The following is a 19,166-nucleotide window of genomic DNA, read 5'->3' as shown; positions in this document are numbered from 1 at the left end:
AATTACTACCTATGAATGATCAACACTTATTTACTAGAGTTGCAAGTTTTCTCAATGAGCATTCATTAAATTTTCGTTTTTGTTTCTCGGTGCGCGGTTTTGATTTTGTTTCTCGCACACAGAAAAAGAAACAAACTTGTCGCTATCGTGAAAAATAACAAAACAATTAGAAATGCTCTAAGTCACAACTGAAGAAGTTAAGATATTTTCCTGTCACTCGCCCAAACCTTGATAACAACTACCGAAAAACGTGTGATTGAGCTCTTGCTATATTGAGTTATTGAACCAAACGTTTTTTTTTTTTCAAATACATGAAGTTATATGCTGGGCTGGAACTAACCTAGCATGAGTTTTATCGATTAAATGTCAAACAATTTTCAAATTTAAAATTTTCGGTTGAATCGTTCTGGGCTCCAATTTCAGATAGTTTCGTAAAGTTTGCTTTTTGCTTAGATAGGAAAATTTTACCAATTCGCTCAATTAAATGATTGTCTTGGTAGTGCAGCAAACAAAGGGTTGATTCGAATATGTATGAAATGACAGCGATTAAATAAAAAATATTCATTCTTTTAGTATATATTATTATTTATAACGTTTTAACGTCTCAGCATCCAGAAATGCACTGTTAGATAAAATTGCAGCAAATACTAGAGTTGCAATTCTCTCTTTTATTTCTTTTAATGGAATATAAGAATACCGTAGTCCAACGTCATGCGGTCGTGTCTTGAATACCACCCTCCTACTTTTTCTTGAAATTTACAGAATTCACGAAAGTATACATAATAACATTCGGTTTTACAGTTGCCGTAATTGGAGAATGAGCGAAGTTCTCTAAAATGCACATTTTGTCTATGAGCCAATTGCGGAATTTTCAACACTAATTTGTTGAAACTGAATCTTGCCATGCGTGAAACTAACACTATCGTATTAATGTGATCCACTTTGTATCGTTTACATAAAAAACACTGCTCCGCAGTTACCAAGATAGCGAACGATTTGTTAGATCTTACGGTTCTACTTGTTTTATCATCACACACTGCAACTCTCCAGTGCCATTGCCATTCCCGGAATTTATTGCGAAAACAGAATCGTGTGTTGCAAATTTTTTGCCCAAAGCGTTCATTCAACTGGACTTGTTGGTCTGGACACTTGTCTGGAATTTTTATTACACCACCATGATTTGTTGCTGGTTGTCTTCTGTCACTTTTTGCAGGTACGTTCTTTGTGCCTGTGACAGTCTACTTGGGGTAATTAGAACTCTGGGGAAACACAGATAATGTGAAAAAGTAACAAAACAGAATAATCAGTTGGCTTTAGTTAGAGGGGTTCAAAACACAGTTCTCGCATTCGACACTGTGGACCTTAACTAGGTCCAGTGGATCATTCTAATCTCAATAAAAAATATAATCCTTATCACATCTGCTAGAAACCTGAACATTAAAACATTTTTTTATTACACGGGTATAAATTTGATTCACACCGCAAGGATTTTGTGCACTGTACATGCGACAGCACTTATGTAAATGGGGCTACCCTGCGATTGGCCCCTATCCACCTCAGCAGCTGGTGCGAGGTAGGATGAAATATAGCGTTGCATTTTTTTCATCGCTTTGGGTGGTTTTTACTGGAACAGGAAAAAGGCGTGCAACTGGAGTGCCTCAATGAGGTCAGCGGTGTAACCTAGGACGGTTGCCATCGGTCGTATGCGCGTTGACGGCGGCTTACACTGCTGATACCCTTCCCAGTCGGATGTTGTCGTTCGGTCGATAATCAGGTATGGCAAACTTGATTTACCTATCAAATATCCGATCCGTTTTTCCAATCGAAACGAGCTATTAAATTTTGAAAATTGAACATTAAATGTTGTCGGATGTGCTTAAAATACTATCTCAGTAATCTCAGTTTACAGATTACTGAGATTACTCTGATCAGTAAGCGCAGTTAAAGAGAATTTGCAAAAACATTAGTGCTAAGATAGTTTTTTTTAGCCTCGATTTCGCTTTCCTTTTTGCTAGCAGCAGATCTCTACATTAGATTCGTGAGAGTGCGAACAGCCTGACTGCTCTGGGATTTGCAAAATATAAACCTATAATGCATTAACGGGCAATTATTTTTCATGTAAAAGAATAAGGAACTTAATTAGGCCCTATAAATAATAGATTTCACTTTACTATTCCCCTACAAACCGTAAGGGAGAAGTAAATCAAACTTTTTTATTTATACGGTCGATTGAGGTGATCCCAAGGTCGTGAACAACGATATATACAGTACAGCTGCCAAATGTGATTCTGAAAACACAGCATTTGTTTCACAAGTTCTCGGGAATGAACCTCGTTCGCACTAATTATCGTTTTTTCTTTCGGGAATAAAAAGTTCTGCCGTAAAACCGACTCGGAAACAAGGAAACCAACTAAACGAGTTTTCCAAACTGATGAAATGTACACCGTGGACAGGAGATACTAAGAAATGCATGAAATAGAAATAAAATTAAAAATATTCATTTTGATGTAGTGACCTTTTTGCATGACTGTGGAGATAATTAATTTGGAGGGAAAAAAATAAAGCGACACTTTTTGAGCAACATTTTTGTTGAACTGAAGTAATCTTTTTCCACGAAATAATGAATTGTGATGAAGGAAACCATTAGTTGAATTTCTGAAACTTTTCAGTCCCATTTATATATTTTTTGTACCTGGAAGTGATGCTCTGGATTGAGTCTACGGTAATCCAAGGGGAAAAAGCTGGTCTTATTCCACTCAAGGATAGATACTACGCAAGGGCTTCTTTACTTGATGTAGGTAGAAGTGCGAAGCTGATTTATGGGCATCTGTTTCCGATAGCTGCCTTTTCCCGGTTGCCTTTGATAGGATGCTAAAAATACCATTTTGCTGTCTGCGATTTGCGAAGCTACACAGTTCATTATACAAGTGTAAAGCAAAGTATGTAAATTGAAATCACCTTCCGCCCCAAATGCTATAGATATCGATTCATGCTACTGGTACGCTACTGAGGCTAATCTTGAGAACTGTTATTGGATAGGCTTTTAAGTAGCACTTTAGGATTAGGTAATTTTAATCCAAGGAGATTGGATATAACAATCAAATTATAGAGTCTTTATTCATAATTTTGTTAATTAGAAACAGCTACATTATTAGTGAATCAGCAAAACGATGTATTTATCGAAGATTGAATGCCGAAAAAAATCGATTTCCGCGCAGCAGGAATTACATACGATATCTCGTCACGAGACGACTTATCGTTATTGGGGATAAGAACGCTCAGGATGTAGTCGTCCTCCAGGAGCTAGGCAACGTATGGGTTAGATAAATTAAGTTTTCTAGGAAAGGTAACATCAAGCCTACAAAATTACTGCAGGAACTCTTCCTCATACGTTTTCGAGTCCATTATCTTCTTTGTGATGAGAACATAAAGTTTCTGTACACAGCTGCAAATCTCTTGAATATTGAGAATAGATTATGACTATTATGTACCGTCCGCAGATACGTATTTCGGTTGCTACATACAGCCATCATCAGTGCTCACGTGGACTGCCGAAGAGCATAACTGCGAAACCCTCTTTTATATGTATGTAGGTAGATAAATAGGTAGAACAAAAACAACGGTCTGGAATCCGCTTTAAAAAACCGCGTAAATTACAAAGTCAGCTTAGAAAAGGGCCACGTGAATTTCGAAATCTGCGTAGAAAAAAACCTGTGAATTTCGAAATCCACATTAATTTTGCAATCCGCTTAAACAAAAACTGTATAAATTTCGAAATCCGTGTAGAAAATTCGCATAAATTACTAAAGCCGTTACTAAGTTTCAAAATTCTAAATTTTGGAATCCGCGTGAAAAACCTCGTAAATTCAGGAATCTGCGTAAATTACGAAGTCCACGTAAAAAACCGCGTAAATTTCCAAATCCGTGTAGGAAAAACGTGTAAATTCCAAAATACGCGTTGAAAAACGCGGAAATCATAAAAACAGCGTAGATTCCTAAATCCACGTAAATCCCGATATCCGAGTGAAAACACTGCGTAAATTCCAAATACTGCGTAAAAAAACGCGTAAATTCCGAAATCTGTGTAAAAAAAACACATAAATTACGAAATCAGCGTAGAAAAAAACACGTGAATTACGAAATCCACGTAAATTTTGAAATCCGCGTGAAAAACGTTGTATATTCCGAAATCCGTGTAAAAAAAAGGTGTAAATTATGAAATTCGTGTAAAAACTCGCATAATCACGAAATTCGCGCAAATTCGCGAAATTCACGTAAATTCCGGAATCCGCCTAGAAAATAAGCGTAAATTCCGAAATGTGCGTGAAAACACAAAATCACAACAAAACAAAATCGCGTAAATGCCGAAATCCGTGTTAAATCCAAAATCCGCGTAAATAAAAACGCGCGAATTCCGCGTTAAAACGTATACACTCTGAAAGCTGCGAGAAAAATCCGCACAAAAAAACGCGTAAATTCCAACATCCGTATAAAAAGGCCGCGTATAAAAAGCCACGTTAGAAAAAAAACCTTAGTGTTATTGATAGAAGCCGAAAGATTTCAGATACGCCTAGTATAACAGTTGCCGAAAATGATTAGTAGTTCCGGATTGTACATAAATCAAGCCTTGGAAAAAATATCCTAATATCGTAAAAAGAAAGAATCGCATGTTAGCAAGCACCTCATTTTGCAGGTAACAACAATTCTGAGAGTGCAAACAAAAAGAAAAACAAACACTAGTGATGCACAACTAAAATACTTCGGGTTGATAACACCGTAAAGTTGTAACTCAAAGCAGAACAAGACCGCATCTTTACTTATAAGTATGACTTTGTGGCAATGTGCGAAAAAGACTGTGATTCATGTCGACAGCTATCGTTTTTTTTCGTGCTGTTAATGCGATAAGTAACCAGAATATCTCATAAAAAGTTTCAATGAGAGAACTCTTAGAAGTTATATGTACGCTGATAGTAACCGAAACCGAAAGAGTTCCAATGAGAGAGCTCTTAGAAGTAATATGTACGGTTTGCGTTAGACTCTGCTAAAAATTTGGGTAATAAATATTGAAATTCAGTCCGCGCAAATATATATTTCGACTGTGACATACAGTCATCCTCAGTGACCAGTCCACATAAGCACTGAGGATGACTGTATGTCACAGTCGAAATATATATTTGCGCGGATTGAATTTTAATATTTATTTCCCAAATTTCTAGTAGAGTCTAACGGAAACCGATAATTATTCCTTTTGATTTCTTTAGCTCGAGTGCTCAAATCTGTTATAAGTTTCATCCGTGCCAATCCATAGTCTTTATTCTATACGTTGTTAAAGTTAGCAACAAAATAAGCTAAAACATGGTATAACTTTGTAAGGAAAAGTCCTGAAGATGTGCTGTCTTCAACAAAAACGTGTGTTCTGTATGCTCAAATACTTCTTTACAACAACGTTTTCTTGTAAAATGAAACTAACAAAAGTTAAGTGCAAAAAATTACCTTTCAAGTAACTTTTGCAGAAAATACTCTGTAACTCTGTACCCAATGAAGATTAGAATTTTGTTTGTTCAGCAAAGTTTCATATTTTTGCACGTTCTTAAACTTTGCTGAATAAACCATTCCTCTATCTCTTAACACAAAAAAGTTAGTATTTTTGATATATGAAAACCTACTGTAACATATGCTCGCCGTACTCTAATATGGGTGAATTGGGATAAATGGAACCTACAGGAGTTTATAGTACTTCAGCTTAACTTCATGGAAAAGTATTGCCATCATGATTCCACTTGCCCCTTTTTAACCTATACGTTCTTGAAGTTATCGAAAAATAAGCTAAAATATGAAATAACTTTGTAAGGAAAAGTTCTGGAGATATATGGCCTTTGGTAAAACTGTGTGTTTTAAGTGCCCTGCCAATTCCTCGGAACAACACTTTCGTGTAAAATGAACTAACAAAAGTTAAGTACAGAAAACTAACTTTTAAGTAAGTTCCATGTAATATACTACATAACTTTGTACCGAAAAAAGATAGGATTTTAATTTGTTCGACAAAGTTTAATATTTTTGAATCTTCCACAACTTTGCTGAATAAACTATTCTTCTATCTCTTACCAAAAAAAGTTAATTTTTTTTTATTTTTAGTATAGTAAACTTTTCATATTTTTTGACAATTTGCGATTATGCGGGTCATTCATACAAACATTTGTTCCGAAGACACTATTGAGCTAGGATAAAGGTGAAGGGCGCTATGGAATTAAGTTCCACTTTTTGCATCATTGGACCACTGTGCAACGGTTTCACAATGTAGATTATACTGACGCAGTGACGCATCATTCGATTTATGGGATCATTTTTTACATAATTAATTCTGCGCCGTTTTTCTGAAAAAGGCAGATTAATGAGCATTCAACGTGCTTCATACGATGGTAGAGGAAATGCAGCCCAATTCAAGTTGCGTAGCGCGTATAGGAGGAATTGTTTTTGGACTGATTCTACACGTTCTTCGTGTGTGGCAGCATGAGGATTTTATATGAGATTACAATATTCTACAATAGGTCCAACATATGTAATATACAATATTTTGATAGTGTACAGGTCTTGAAAATTGTGGCTGAACCACTTTTATTGCACCAAGTGTAGAATAAGTTGACTTCTTTCTGGAATTCTTCTGCGTCGCTGGAGTTGCTGATTTCCATGAAGAGTTTCATGTCGTCTGCGTTGATTAATATGTTTATTTTTTGAGTATGAGGGAAATGCCATTTACATACAATATGAAAAGAAGTTTACCCAAATGCGAACCCTGGGGCATCCCAGAGGTGACTGAAATAGGGTTTGAAAGTTTGTTTTGGAAGCGCACTATTTGTTTGTGATTTGTTAGATATGAGTGGAGCCAACTCAGAAGTTGAGGCGCCAATCCAATTTTTTGCAGTTTGAAGAGTAACAATGGTATGTCGATTCGGTCAAATGCTTTACCGAAGTCAGTGTAAGATAAAACATTATCATATCCTAGACAACCACTCGACTTCATTCGTACCCCAAATACGCAACTCAACGAGTCTACCTCAGTGTCGCCTAATCGAAGGTTTGTTTGAGATTTCAATTGTCATGGTGTACAAAAACGAATCTTTATAATAACTTTCTTTTATTTTCAATCGCCGTTCGTTTGTAAGTCTTTCCATGATTAAACTGACTTTGATTTTCACAGTTGACGCTTGAACTCCATTACACACCATTGCTCCCAAATTGGATAAAAGTCGTAAGAATCACCTTTTTTACTTTTGAGGTTTAAATACTTTTCTCTGCTCGAATCAGTGATCGTGGCCATCCCATATACAAGTCGGGATTTTAAGGAAGCTACGGTTGAACACTCAGCGGATGTCATCTGACGGAGCCATATCGAGAATTTTCTTCCACTCTACTCGATCCTGGACTACACGTCGCCAACTTCCTAGCCGTTTCGACATTCACAGAACCGCCTTAGCTTGCTCAAGCCATCTAGCAAGTTGGGCCCCTCTGCTTCTGGTGTCGTTGGGGTCCCTGAATTGAACCTATTGTACCGCACTGTCGTCCTGCATTCTCGCGACTCCGGCCCACCGGAGCCTCGCGAGTTGTTAGGTACACGATAGGAATCTGTCCAAGTAATACTTGCACCTCGTGGTTCGTACGCTTGCACTACTCTCTGCTCTCGGTATGCACTCCACCAAATATTGACCGCAACGCTTAGCATTCAAATCCGACCAGCACGATTATGTCCTCCGCAAGCGGCGGCGCGGCTTTAAATCCATAAAAAATTACTGGTTTAATTAGGGTTTTGTGCATCGTCAGTTTTGTGCGGACCGTATACTCCTGGATCAAAGCATCCTCCGGAGGGTAAAAAAATCTTAGTTTGAATTCTTCTTTGGATCTCCTCACTTGTGTTATTGTGGGTGGATACCAGGGATCCCAACTACACGAACTCATCTACCACTACGAGTTCATCGCCGTCCATGATTACTGTCCGTGAGAGGCGAATGTTGGTTTCTCTCGAGCCTCTCCCTTTCACATATGTACTTGGTTTTCGACGCATTGATTTCTACAGGGTGGCCACTCAAAACTCGAAAGTAAATTCCCGGTTTTTCCCAGGTTTTCCCGGTTCGTTCAAATATTTTTCCCGGTTATTTATATTTCTGAATTCTGCAGTTTTCCAAACAGTTAAGGATTAACACAGCTTGACTTTCGATTTACATCATAATATGCTCAAAGTCACTTTTTAAACGTGTTCAGGCTTATTGAAATCTAGAGATATTGTTGCAGAAATTCGAAAAATGTGACGGACGTCATATTTTCCAAGAGGATAACGTTAACCACGTGGTAAAAGACGCAGGGGGGGGGGAGGGTTGGCCAAAAGACCACGAAAGACCACAGAGGGGTACGGGGGGTATAAAAAGGGATCCAAATATAACCACGTGGTTTAGGAACAGCCCCTTAGAGATTTATGAACTAGATTAGTTTAAACAAAATTGGTGTCAAATGAAAGATCTTTTTTTTTGACAAATTTTATTTTGTCATTTTTTATCTTTCCAAGTTGGGGAGCTCCGTCGTCGCAAGGTTATGGGTTCGAATTTTAGTAGAATAAGGCCATTTGCTCGTCGAAAGGCTTTTACATGAGTTTATTCTCAGGCTCCCCACCACTGAGTCTGAGTAATGTATGAAAGGTTCTCTTTAGGGAATTGTTATTGGGCGATATTGGTAGAATGAAAAGAGGCTCGGTATAGTAGCTTGAACGGGAGGGTACACTCACACACAAGCACGGATGTAAATGATAAGTGTATCACTTACTTTAATAGTGATACTGCGGAGTACAGAAAAACACCAGGGCTATATCACAATAGATCAAATGTTTCTGGTTGCAGTGATGAGTCCACACAGGAAAAAAATCTCTCCAAGCTCAGTCAACTATCGTCGTTCAGCTCATAGTGTCTGGTTATCATAAAAATCAGTTTTTTTTTCTCGCGGTGTATATTTTTCGAAGAAATAAAATTACTATCCACAACTTTGCCGAAGACGTCACGCTAATCAAAGAAACTGTTCTGGCTCTAACAAATCTTTGTAATCACAGGGTGGCCATTCAAAACCCGAAATTAAATTCCCGGTTTTCTCCCGGTTCGTTCAAGTATTTTTCCTGGTTAATTGTACTTTTGAATTCTGTAGTTTTCCATGCAGTTAAGGAATAAAAAAGCGTGACTTTCGATTTACATCTCAACATGCTCTAAGTCACTTCTTGACGTGTTCAGCCCTATTGAAATCAAGAGATATAGTCGCAAAAAATCGAAAAATGCGACGGATGTCACCTTTCCGAGAGGAGATGTCTACAAGTATCTTATAAACAACGCATATAATACTCATTACCGAGGAATTCTATGCCGAATTAAGTTTGAAGGAATCGTTTTTACCTCAACCAGGTAAGATTCAATATATAAAAGAGTAATATATAAAAGAGTAATATATAAAAGAGTATTTTTATAACACTTAAAACACGTTACTTCAGCAGCTCACGCATCTCCTCATCAATATCAATTTCGTGTCCTCCTCCGGCAACCTGTACTGTATCGTACACCAAGCGCTGCGCTACAAGTTTGTCTTTTTCCAAATTCATGACTACACACTCCTTGTTCACGGAGAAACCTCGCTCCAACGTGGCATTGCCATGCGATAGAATCAGAATCTTCTTAATAAACACAGTAAAGTCAGGAAGTTTCTTGTTTGAAGCAGCTATCAGATCTCTACAAAAAGTATCAAGGTAGGAAGTCAGCAATGTCTTCGTCGAATGCATACACAATAGTTGTGAGTATTCTTGGCGACATCTATCAGCTACAGTTTCCGCGAGATTATCGTTGTGAACCATTTGCTCTAGGCAAAATTCGAGCCATTTGAATGCTACTTCCGGGGAGCTTACCTTGGTCAAGTTAGCTTCCAAGAGGAAGATGAATAAAATCAAAAACTGTTTTAGGCACTGTAAGATATGTCAGCCATCTTTTCCGGGTCACAGGACTAGTCTTTTTTGGTTAAGTATTCGAGGAAACTTACTTAAGAAATTTTGGTCTTGTGATCGCCATGAGATGGCTGACAAAAAATGGGTTTGTACGGCACAATCCCACCCCCACTAGCACAATCTCACCCCGGCTCGTAATGTTCAGTGAAATTCCCGTTTTATTCCCAGTTTTACCCGGTGGTTCTCCCGGTTTTCCCGGTTGGGTGGCCATCCTGTTTCTAGTACAACTCTCCTGGACTTCACTTTTAGTTTGGCGTATATTTCCTCCGCCGTTACAAAGTTTCTTGTAGTAACGTTGACGTCGTCTGCAAAGCTTATAAGTTGACTACCTTTGCTGAAAATCGTGCCTCTCGGTTCGATACCCGCTCGTCGGATTACACCCGCAATGTTCAAATAACCTGCTGGACTTTTCAGCTCTTTGTCTCAACCCTCTAAGCGCTACGAAGAGATTTACGAGTGTCCCTGATAGGCACAGGTAACACATCACTCAGTTTGAAGTAGCTTTGATAAGGCATGTCAGATTATCCGGTAACCGCAGTCATGCTCCATTTGCCATAGCTAGCCTCGATCGACTGTATCGTTTGTAGGCACTCCAAGTTTCATATCCTTTCCGCCTTCTTTCGTTGCTCTGCTATTGAGGTGCTCCTCGGAGAACTGCTTCCACCTGTCGACCATCTCCCGCTTGCTTGTGATCAGGTTTTCCTCCATGCTCCTACACGTATGTGGACTCGGTGTGTAGCCCTTACGGGATTGGTTAACCTTCTCATAAAACTTGCCCGAAACGGTTGCTCCAGCTCTCCACGATCTCTGTCCTGACACGAAATGGGTAGCGGGGGTGAATACCCAGGCTCGCACCCGCTCGTTGGTTGCACTAAATCGTGAGCGAACCATATGGAGGAGAAGCCGTCTAATTAAGACTAACTCAGTCCCAACGGGCTAATTTTTGAAGTCAGGAACGGCCAACTGTTTCGTTCGCAGCCCGTTGGTACTTCTTAAGATCTTAAAGTCAACCTACCAGTAGACTGGTGGCTAAGCTCACTACTTACAAAACGGGTTACCGACTCAGCAAGCATCGAGGCATATTCTTCCGGTAATACTTTCCGGCTAAGAATCTTGGTCGATGAAGGAGATAAAAGGTGAGCACTTGGAGCCTTATTACGTAGAATCCTGCATTCAAAACTTGGTGGAAAATTATAATATTGAGTGCACCAGCAGGCGCATAAACTTAGAGGTGGTCAAAACGTCTCTTTCCCAAGAACAGCTCTGAGCCGCTTACTCACCGCTTCGAACCGACCGTCTTCCAGCCGAGTGGACGGAGTAGTGAGACGTCTGCCGCATCTACAAAAAGGGCGAAAAGCAGCATCTCGCTTATCATTGCCGCCGACAAAACAATCTCGCAGGTCCTGCTCCGTCTTCTATCACCCTTAACCAGGAGGCTTGTGGGACAGTAGCAGGTGGGTGTTATGCCCGCGCTATCAAGGACTAGTTTTTTCAATCCAATAGATCTTACCGAAATGTCGCGAATATAACGTGTCCAAAAATCACATCTTTATTGACATCACGGCGGCTTATGACACAGTCGATCGAGTACAACTGTGGTGAATCATGCACGACAACGGATTACCGGGTATAGCGGGGGCCTAGTGTGATTGGTAACGTCTCCGCCAACCACGCTCGACGCCTGGGTTCGAATCCCACCGCCGACATAGGAGTCGATGGTTGTGAGGTGGCGTGATCCACTCACAACCAACCCAACTGGTCTAGATTCAATCCTAGCCGACACCGGGAGATTTTCTGAGGCGAAAAATCTCTGGGATCACGCCTTCCATCGCATGAGGAAGTAAAGCCGTTGGCGCCGGTCCGTTGATAAACGGGTCGTGAGTTAGGGTCCTGGGTGTGGAGTCGCCTCCCTGGGCGTCGGTGATTGGCCACAACAGTGGCGGAACTAGACCGACGGAAAATAAGCGCGAATAAAAAAAAACGGATTACCGGATAAACTAACGCGATTGATCAAGACCATTATGGTGCAAGTGATGTGATACGTGCGGCGTGTTTCGGGGATACTTTCGAGTCATTCCTAATCGCGCAGAGAGTTAGGACAAGGTGATGGACTTTCCCGTTTGCTGTCGCCCTTGAAGATGTGATCCGGATGGTGGATGGGAGGACGAGTAAGATTTTCACACGGTTGTTTCAGTTTCTGGACTCCGCAGATGACTTCGAAATGAATGCGAGCGAGACGCTCCAGGGAAAACAGCATGAACCTCCTAACTCAAGTCTCTGTAGACGGCGATGAACTTGAGGTGATCGATGAGTTCGTATATTTGAAGTTACTGGTGACCATATAATAATACCAGCAAATAGATCCAGAGACGCATCCAGACTAGAAATCGAGCCTACTTTTCACTTTGGAATACCATTTGATCCAATCGAGTGCGACGACGCACAAAGTTTACAACTTTTTGACTCAGCACGAACCACCACGGCTGTCGTTTGTTGGAAAGGTAAGGGAACAATCGTATATTACGTAACGCGCTCAGGGCAGGGGACAATGTATTCAGTGAAGCGTTACACTGCATGAGATCACCATGAAAAATTGCGTTACGTTGAGGTGGGGGGTATTGAAAATTTTCAAAATACGTGTTACGTGATATACGAATGTTCCCAGAACAACGATAGGCTACATTGGGTTAGACACAGCTAGCTGGCATCCCGCCATGTTTTGAGGACTAACATCTCAGCGTGTGTGTAAACGAGATAGCATATCACCGCAACTTTTCATACGCATAACATAGCATCTGTCAATGGGGCCCGCAAATTGCGGATCCGCAGTGATGTTAGCTCCTAACGGAGCAAAGCAAATAAGATAGAGATGCCAGCTAGCTGGTTAGACACGAATGTCGGGAGAGCGACCAGCGATGATAATATTCAATAGAATTAGTAAGAGATCGGTGAGTCCCTGGTTGACCCAGTATACGTTGACTGTGCGATGTGGATGAGGATGCGCGATCGGCGGGTTTTGAGGGCGATAAGGGATGACTAACCCAGTCGATGATGATCTGTCGCCAAAAATTCATTTTGGCGACACTGCTTATATTGTTAGTCCACGAGTAACGGTGCTCTGCATTAATCGCTGCTTTTCGGTTGAATATTCGTGTTTTACAATCGTGAGTGGTAATCAAGAAGCAAAATTAGTGCCAAGAATCCCGGTCTCAGTGATAAAAAGCTGGAGGGTGGTATTCAAGACACGACCGCATGACGTTGACTACCGTATTCTTATATTCCATTAAAACAAATAGTAGAGGGAATTACAACGCTACTTTTACAAAACTTCGAGGCACAAAATGGTGCCAGTTGCCGATTATTCTTGTTTACTGGTAAGTCCGTCGAGAATTCCAGCCATTTTAGTATTTTGCAGTAGCCATGTACTACTAACAGCCATCAGTACTATTTTGTCGTTCCTCCTTTCAGCTGCTAACACCTAGCGTCCGTATGTAACCGGTACGGTTTAGTAATGAAACTGATGGGGTGAAATGTTCGAACGGTATCTTTTATACCAAGGCTTCGTCAGTTAGTTAGAAAGAAGGAGTGGCTAAGTAAATAATGAAATGACAAGGAACGTAAATAAGCATCGGAAACAGAAAGTGACAACAACAAGAACAACAAAGTTAGATCGATTGTATCCGTTAGTGTCGACTGTGCTTAGGAAGAGAGGTAGTGATTGGCTACGCGGTATGATTTAGACAGTCGATATTATTTATCAACTTTTCAATAGTGTATCTCAAACAATAGTTTGTTTTTGTTATATAACATTAACCGTAAAAGAATTTCTGATCGATTGATGCCAAAACCTCGAAAACCTGGCTATAAATGACTGAAAAATAAGCGCTCAAAACCTGACCACTTTTCCCTGGTTTTCCCTGATTGAATTACTAGATTTTCAAATTCAGGTGCCTATCTTCGATATAGACATTAGTCAACGTCAAAAAGGGCTAAATTTGTCGTCTCGACTAATTTTTATAGTGCAAAGTGATATCCCAACGAAGCTTCGCAAACTCAAAAGGAAGTTAAATCAAAGGAATCTGTGTTCCTAGCAGAGTTCTCGCTCACTCGTAGCCCGCTTGGAACAAACAGCACGGGTGAATATTACCATAAAAGTGCCTATTAGTGTTTTTATTCCCAAAAACAGTGGGGAAAAAAATAAAGGCAAAATCTATCGCCTAAACTAATTTTATAGTGAAAAGTGATATCCCTAAGAAGATCAAATTTTGTAAATTCTCAGGGAAGTAAATCTGTGCTCCTGCGCTGCTTACTTGTTCACCCGTAGCTGCCTGGAACTGCACGGGGGGAAAAAGATAACAGTAATAAGTGCCTACTAGAGCTCTTGTTCCTCATTATGAAAACCAACACAACGAGGTAATTTTGTTTTTCTTTCTCTCTTTTCCTTTATGTTTGCCAGTTAACATTTCTTTTCCATTTCTCAAGAACGATTTCGTTCTAAGAAGAACATACAACATCATCTGTTTTGCATGCAATTTCGGTACTACCAAAGCCCGCCATGCATTTTTTGACAGCGGTACCTTTCTATTGCCAATCTCACAGTGCACGCGTCTGTCTGTTATCATTGCTTGTTTACCTTTGACTTGCACTACGGTGTACAAAAAATAGATAATAAAGAATAATCGGTTCTTCAAAGACACTAATAGTGTGGACTTGTGTTGTTAATAAATAAATTTTAGAAATTTTTCTACGATGAGCACAATGGATAAGGAAATCCAGGATGAAATTGGTACAATAGATGATACAATGTCATGTTCATCGTCGAGAGGAGGAGATGAGTGATGAGTTTCTCGAAGATGATCCAAACCTAATACTATTGTCGTCGCCCAAAGCTCCTGAGAAGGTTCCATCCAGTGATGCCAATAATGTAAAGGCCCTTCCAGAAAGGAAATTTATACGGCTTAATGGGGCTGGCAAAAGGAGGTTCAAATACCTGCTTGCCAATGGACACAATGCCCAGAAAGCCCGAAAGTTAGCTGTAGTCCCAATAAATAATACTACCGGGGGACCTGCTAATAATGACCAAGCTAAGCGTCATCGAAATGCTGAACTTAATAGGTCAAATAAAGACTGGAACGCGCAAAAATTGGTCGACAAAAAAATCGTTTTTTCAGTCAAAATTCATAATACAACAATCCTCCTATTTTTATTTTAGTAGTTCAACTCACATGTTTTAAGGAAAAAATGTTCGTTTATTATTTTGGTTTGCCAAATCCAAACTGCCTTGCCATCCGCTTAACCCCTTCCATTGAATTTTGTACAGTGGTCTTATCGACCTTATTCGTCGCCAAACGCCAGCTAGATATATTCTGCTGCTTGTTTTCGATGGATTTATTAGTTTTTTTTTGATATTTCGTTTGACCAAGTCTCAATTTTGTTCGATAGAGCGAAAATCTGAGCTGTTAGGAGGGTTGTGGTCTAAGGGTATCACAACCACGTTGTTCGCATCGTACCACTCGATCGCCTTTTTCCCAGAGTGGCAGCTTGCCAAGTCCGACCAGAACAGCACAGGCCTTTTATGTTGCTCTAGGAATGGTAGCAGCCGATTTTCCAGGCACTCCTGGACGTAGATCTCTTGATTGACGATTGCGTACTGATGAAAACGCCGCTTCTTAGACCACACGTACATATGGCCTGCCAGATGAGGTATTTTTTTGGGAATTTCGATAGTTTGATGATTTTGAAAATTTAGACCACCTTTCCTTTTCCTGGAACGGTATAAAATTCCTATCCCGGAAGCTGCTTGAAATCGAACTTCACATAAGATTCGACACCCACGGTCGAACTTTGTAAGCAGATTACAGTTTTCCGGACCACCGCTTTGCCGAGGTGTTTTGTTCGTAATCTGGGTTCGCCACCTTCACCATCTTAAACGTCGACAACCCGGCTTGTTTCTTGGCTCGCTTCACATTAGTATGGGAGACAATAAGCTTGCCAGTGACGTATTGAATGGAGAGGTTAGGATTCCGCTTATAATTCGCTACCACCTTTTTCATCGTCGCTGCCACGTCCGAATTACGATTGCCGCCGTTTCTAGGCTCCCTGGCGGTCGACAGAAGATCCCCGAACCGTTTTAAAATATATGTTACGGTCGATTTGGCCACATCCAGCAATTTTGCCAATTTGGTGTGCGGAAACATCGGATTCTCTTGCTGCGCGAGCAAAATTATGTCACGCTGTTTCTCTTGCTAGACGCCATTTTGAAAACTGGAGAGCAACCGGTGAAAACTCATTTTAGCAACCATTATATATACACTCAACTTTCAAATGCAACATTTCATGTTTTTTTCAATGCATTTTTAACAGAAATACACCAATTTGAAGTCGACCAATTTTTGCGCGTTCCAGTCTTTAGCAGTGATAACTATCCCCACCCTGAGAGGGCAGCCTAACTGCATCCGGAAAATCTTCAAAGTTCTCGGCTCGGCCCAAATTAGAGCTGGATCCTCGATGTCTAGTCAAAATCTTTCCAATCCAATTTACAGAGATGTTCTAACTTCTGTAAAAGTTGGAATTATTCCAACTGATTTTCCCAACAATGAGTTTGCGCAACAAATACTTGCTACTCAAAAGGCAATTCTGACGTTGGTCGCTCAGCAAAGAAAAGAAAAAATTAAGCCAAAATTTGGTGCTTGCTTAATCAGGCAGGGGCATATAATCATCATCTGCAAAAACCAGGACACAGTTCACTGGTTAAAGGCGCTAGTTTCCAGCATCAGGCCATGGGAAAATGCAAGCCTTGTAGCAGTTGATGAAAAGGGTATTCCTCAGCCTGATATTTTGATAGGGTTCTTTCCGCATAGCTCAGAGGATAGCACTGAAGAAATCTTTGCTCTAGTTGAAAGCCAAAATGATGGTCTAGAAGTCGATGCGTAGAGAATTCTGAAAAGACAAGTGATCAAAGAAGATCACGTTCAGCTAATATTCACAGTTGATAGCTTATCTATGCAAGCTATGTAGCTGCAATAAAATAATGATTTCATTCTAGATTAAGATAAATTCGAAACTGCCCCCATCAGAGAGCGAGTTCCAAGAGAGGTCCCTGATGGATCTAGTGGAAATCAAAATATAAAGAGCAGAGAAGCAGCTGGCATGAGTACCTGTAAGTCCGCTGTTGGTCCAAAAAAGTCCATGTCAGCTACTGAGAAGGCCGTGACTGACCTTTGTCGAGTACAGCGAAACGACATAAACGATTGCAGTACAAAGGCCTGCTCCGGCCTGGAAAAAGTCTGCGCTTGTGATGGCGTTGTAATCGGCAATGGGGATGATGGTCTAAGCTCAACAGTAGGTCGTGATACAATGGATAGCGGAAAAGCTTCAGAATTCACCGACTGCCTCCCTGGATGCCTCTAATACTAAAAAGTGAAGATTTGATGGAAAAAAAGTATGATTTCAAATATTTATTTAATGTGTTCGAACCAAGTCGTAATGAATGGGAGTATGGAGGGCCCAACACTCGAGATGGCTCTATAATTTTTTACACTGACGGCTCGAAAATGGGAAATCAAGTAGGGGCCCAAGTATCCGGCCCTGGAGTAAGTGGTTCAGTGGCGATGGGCAAATGACCGACGGTTTTTTCAAGCTGAAATCTATGCCATTTTGGAATGTGCTTCGATCTACTTATAAAGGAAATATCGGAATGCTAAAATATGCATTTTTTCTGATAGTCAAGCAGCCTTCAATGTTTTGAAATCTGTTGCTTGCACTTCCAAATTAGTTTGGGAATGTATTAAAATGCTTCAGTAACTAGCTACACGTAACAAGGTAACTGGGTTCCTGGACACTGTGGCATCGAAGGAAATGAAAAGGCGGATGAACTAGCAAGAGCTGGATCAGCCACGACACTTATCGGTCCTGAACCATTCTGAGGGGTTTCCTTTAACGCACTAAAGATGGAGCTATCAGAATGGGAAAAAGGTCAGGTGCTGCTGAACTGGGATAGCACTACAACAGCTCGTCACGCAAAACGATACATCAAGCCCAGTGCTTCGATTGCACAAAAATTGTTGAACCTGCCAAAGAAGGATCTTATTACTTTTACTGGACTGATCACTGGTCACTGTCCGAGTAAATATCATCTCAAGCTAATAGGAAGGCTTGAAAACGACAATTGTCGCTTCTGTTGCACAGAGAGTGAAAGTGCTCCTCATTTGCTGTGTGAATGCCCAGCAATATTCACCAAACGGCGCAAATTTCTTGATAAGGGACTTCTAGAACCTTGGGAAACATGGGCTAGTTCTCCGAACAATGTTTTAAATTTTATTCGTTACATAATACCACATTGGGACAATGCCTTCAATCACGATAGTGACTATTAAAACATATAATAGTTGTCTATACAAGAAAAGGCTTAAAGCAAAAGAGGACACACCACAATAGATCTAAGTCGCAGTGGTATAATATCCCCAACAAGGAAAAAAAATCATTTTGATTCAAAATACCGTTTTGATAGTGTAGAGCGAGCTGGCTTTTGTGAAATATTAGTATATAGTTTAAATTGGTCGAACGAAAATTAAAAATGTCAGACGGCCGGCTTTCCCTTTAGGTGGATTGATTCTTTGAAAAGTTTTATGTAAAGTATAAAACAAAAATTAATTAATAATTTTGTAACAAGGAGCGCAGTCAAAGATTTGATTGTAGTTGCTTTGTAGTCAAGGATTTGATTTATTGCCTGACTTGGTCTCATCCAAAGGTCATCGAGAAGATTTGTGGTCAAGCCGTTGAGAGGGAAACGTAAAAGTTGCACTGTTGGAAATCGAAACCGAAAACCGAACTGATGATCTTTCTCGTCTTCAGGGTCATATACTCTCTCGTTAAGATGCATGAAGAGTTACCGTTCCACAGCTGTTGAAAAATTCAAATATAATGATGCTTATTTTGTCAATAACCACACAAAAAGGTTGCGTCGCAGTATAGATTAAGTTAACCGTTCAGTTGATAAATCACCGTTAGGAAGCAACTTTGCTTACCATTTTCGGCACGTCCGAGCGAATTTCGCCATCCACATTGTATTGCTACCGGTGAGAGATTTGTGGATTCATTTGAATAAATAATGGAGCGGTACAAAGGTACAGTTCTCGATACG

At 40.2% G+C, this 19,166-nt stretch overlaps 1 protein-coding gene across 3 annotated transcripts in view; it reads right to left on the bottom strand.

Annotated features, from left to right (window-relative positions):
• LOC129730925 (gonadotropin-releasing hormone receptor) overlaps window positions 1-19,166 on the bottom strand; it is a 283,718-nt gene that overhangs the window by 178,554 nt on the left and 85,998 nt on the right. The gene's annotated exons all lie outside the window — the stretch shown is intronic.

The sequence above is a fragment of the Wyeomyia smithii genome, chromosome 3, assembly GCF_029784165.1.
Source record: "Wyeomyia smithii strain HCP4-BCI-WySm-NY-G18 chromosome 3, ASM2978416v1, whole genome shotgun sequence".
In the NCBI taxonomy this organism is placed as follows: Eukaryota; Metazoa; Arthropoda; class Insecta; order Diptera; family Culicidae; genus Wyeomyia; species Wyeomyia smithii.
This window is presented reverse-complemented; position numbering and strand designations above follow the sequence as displayed.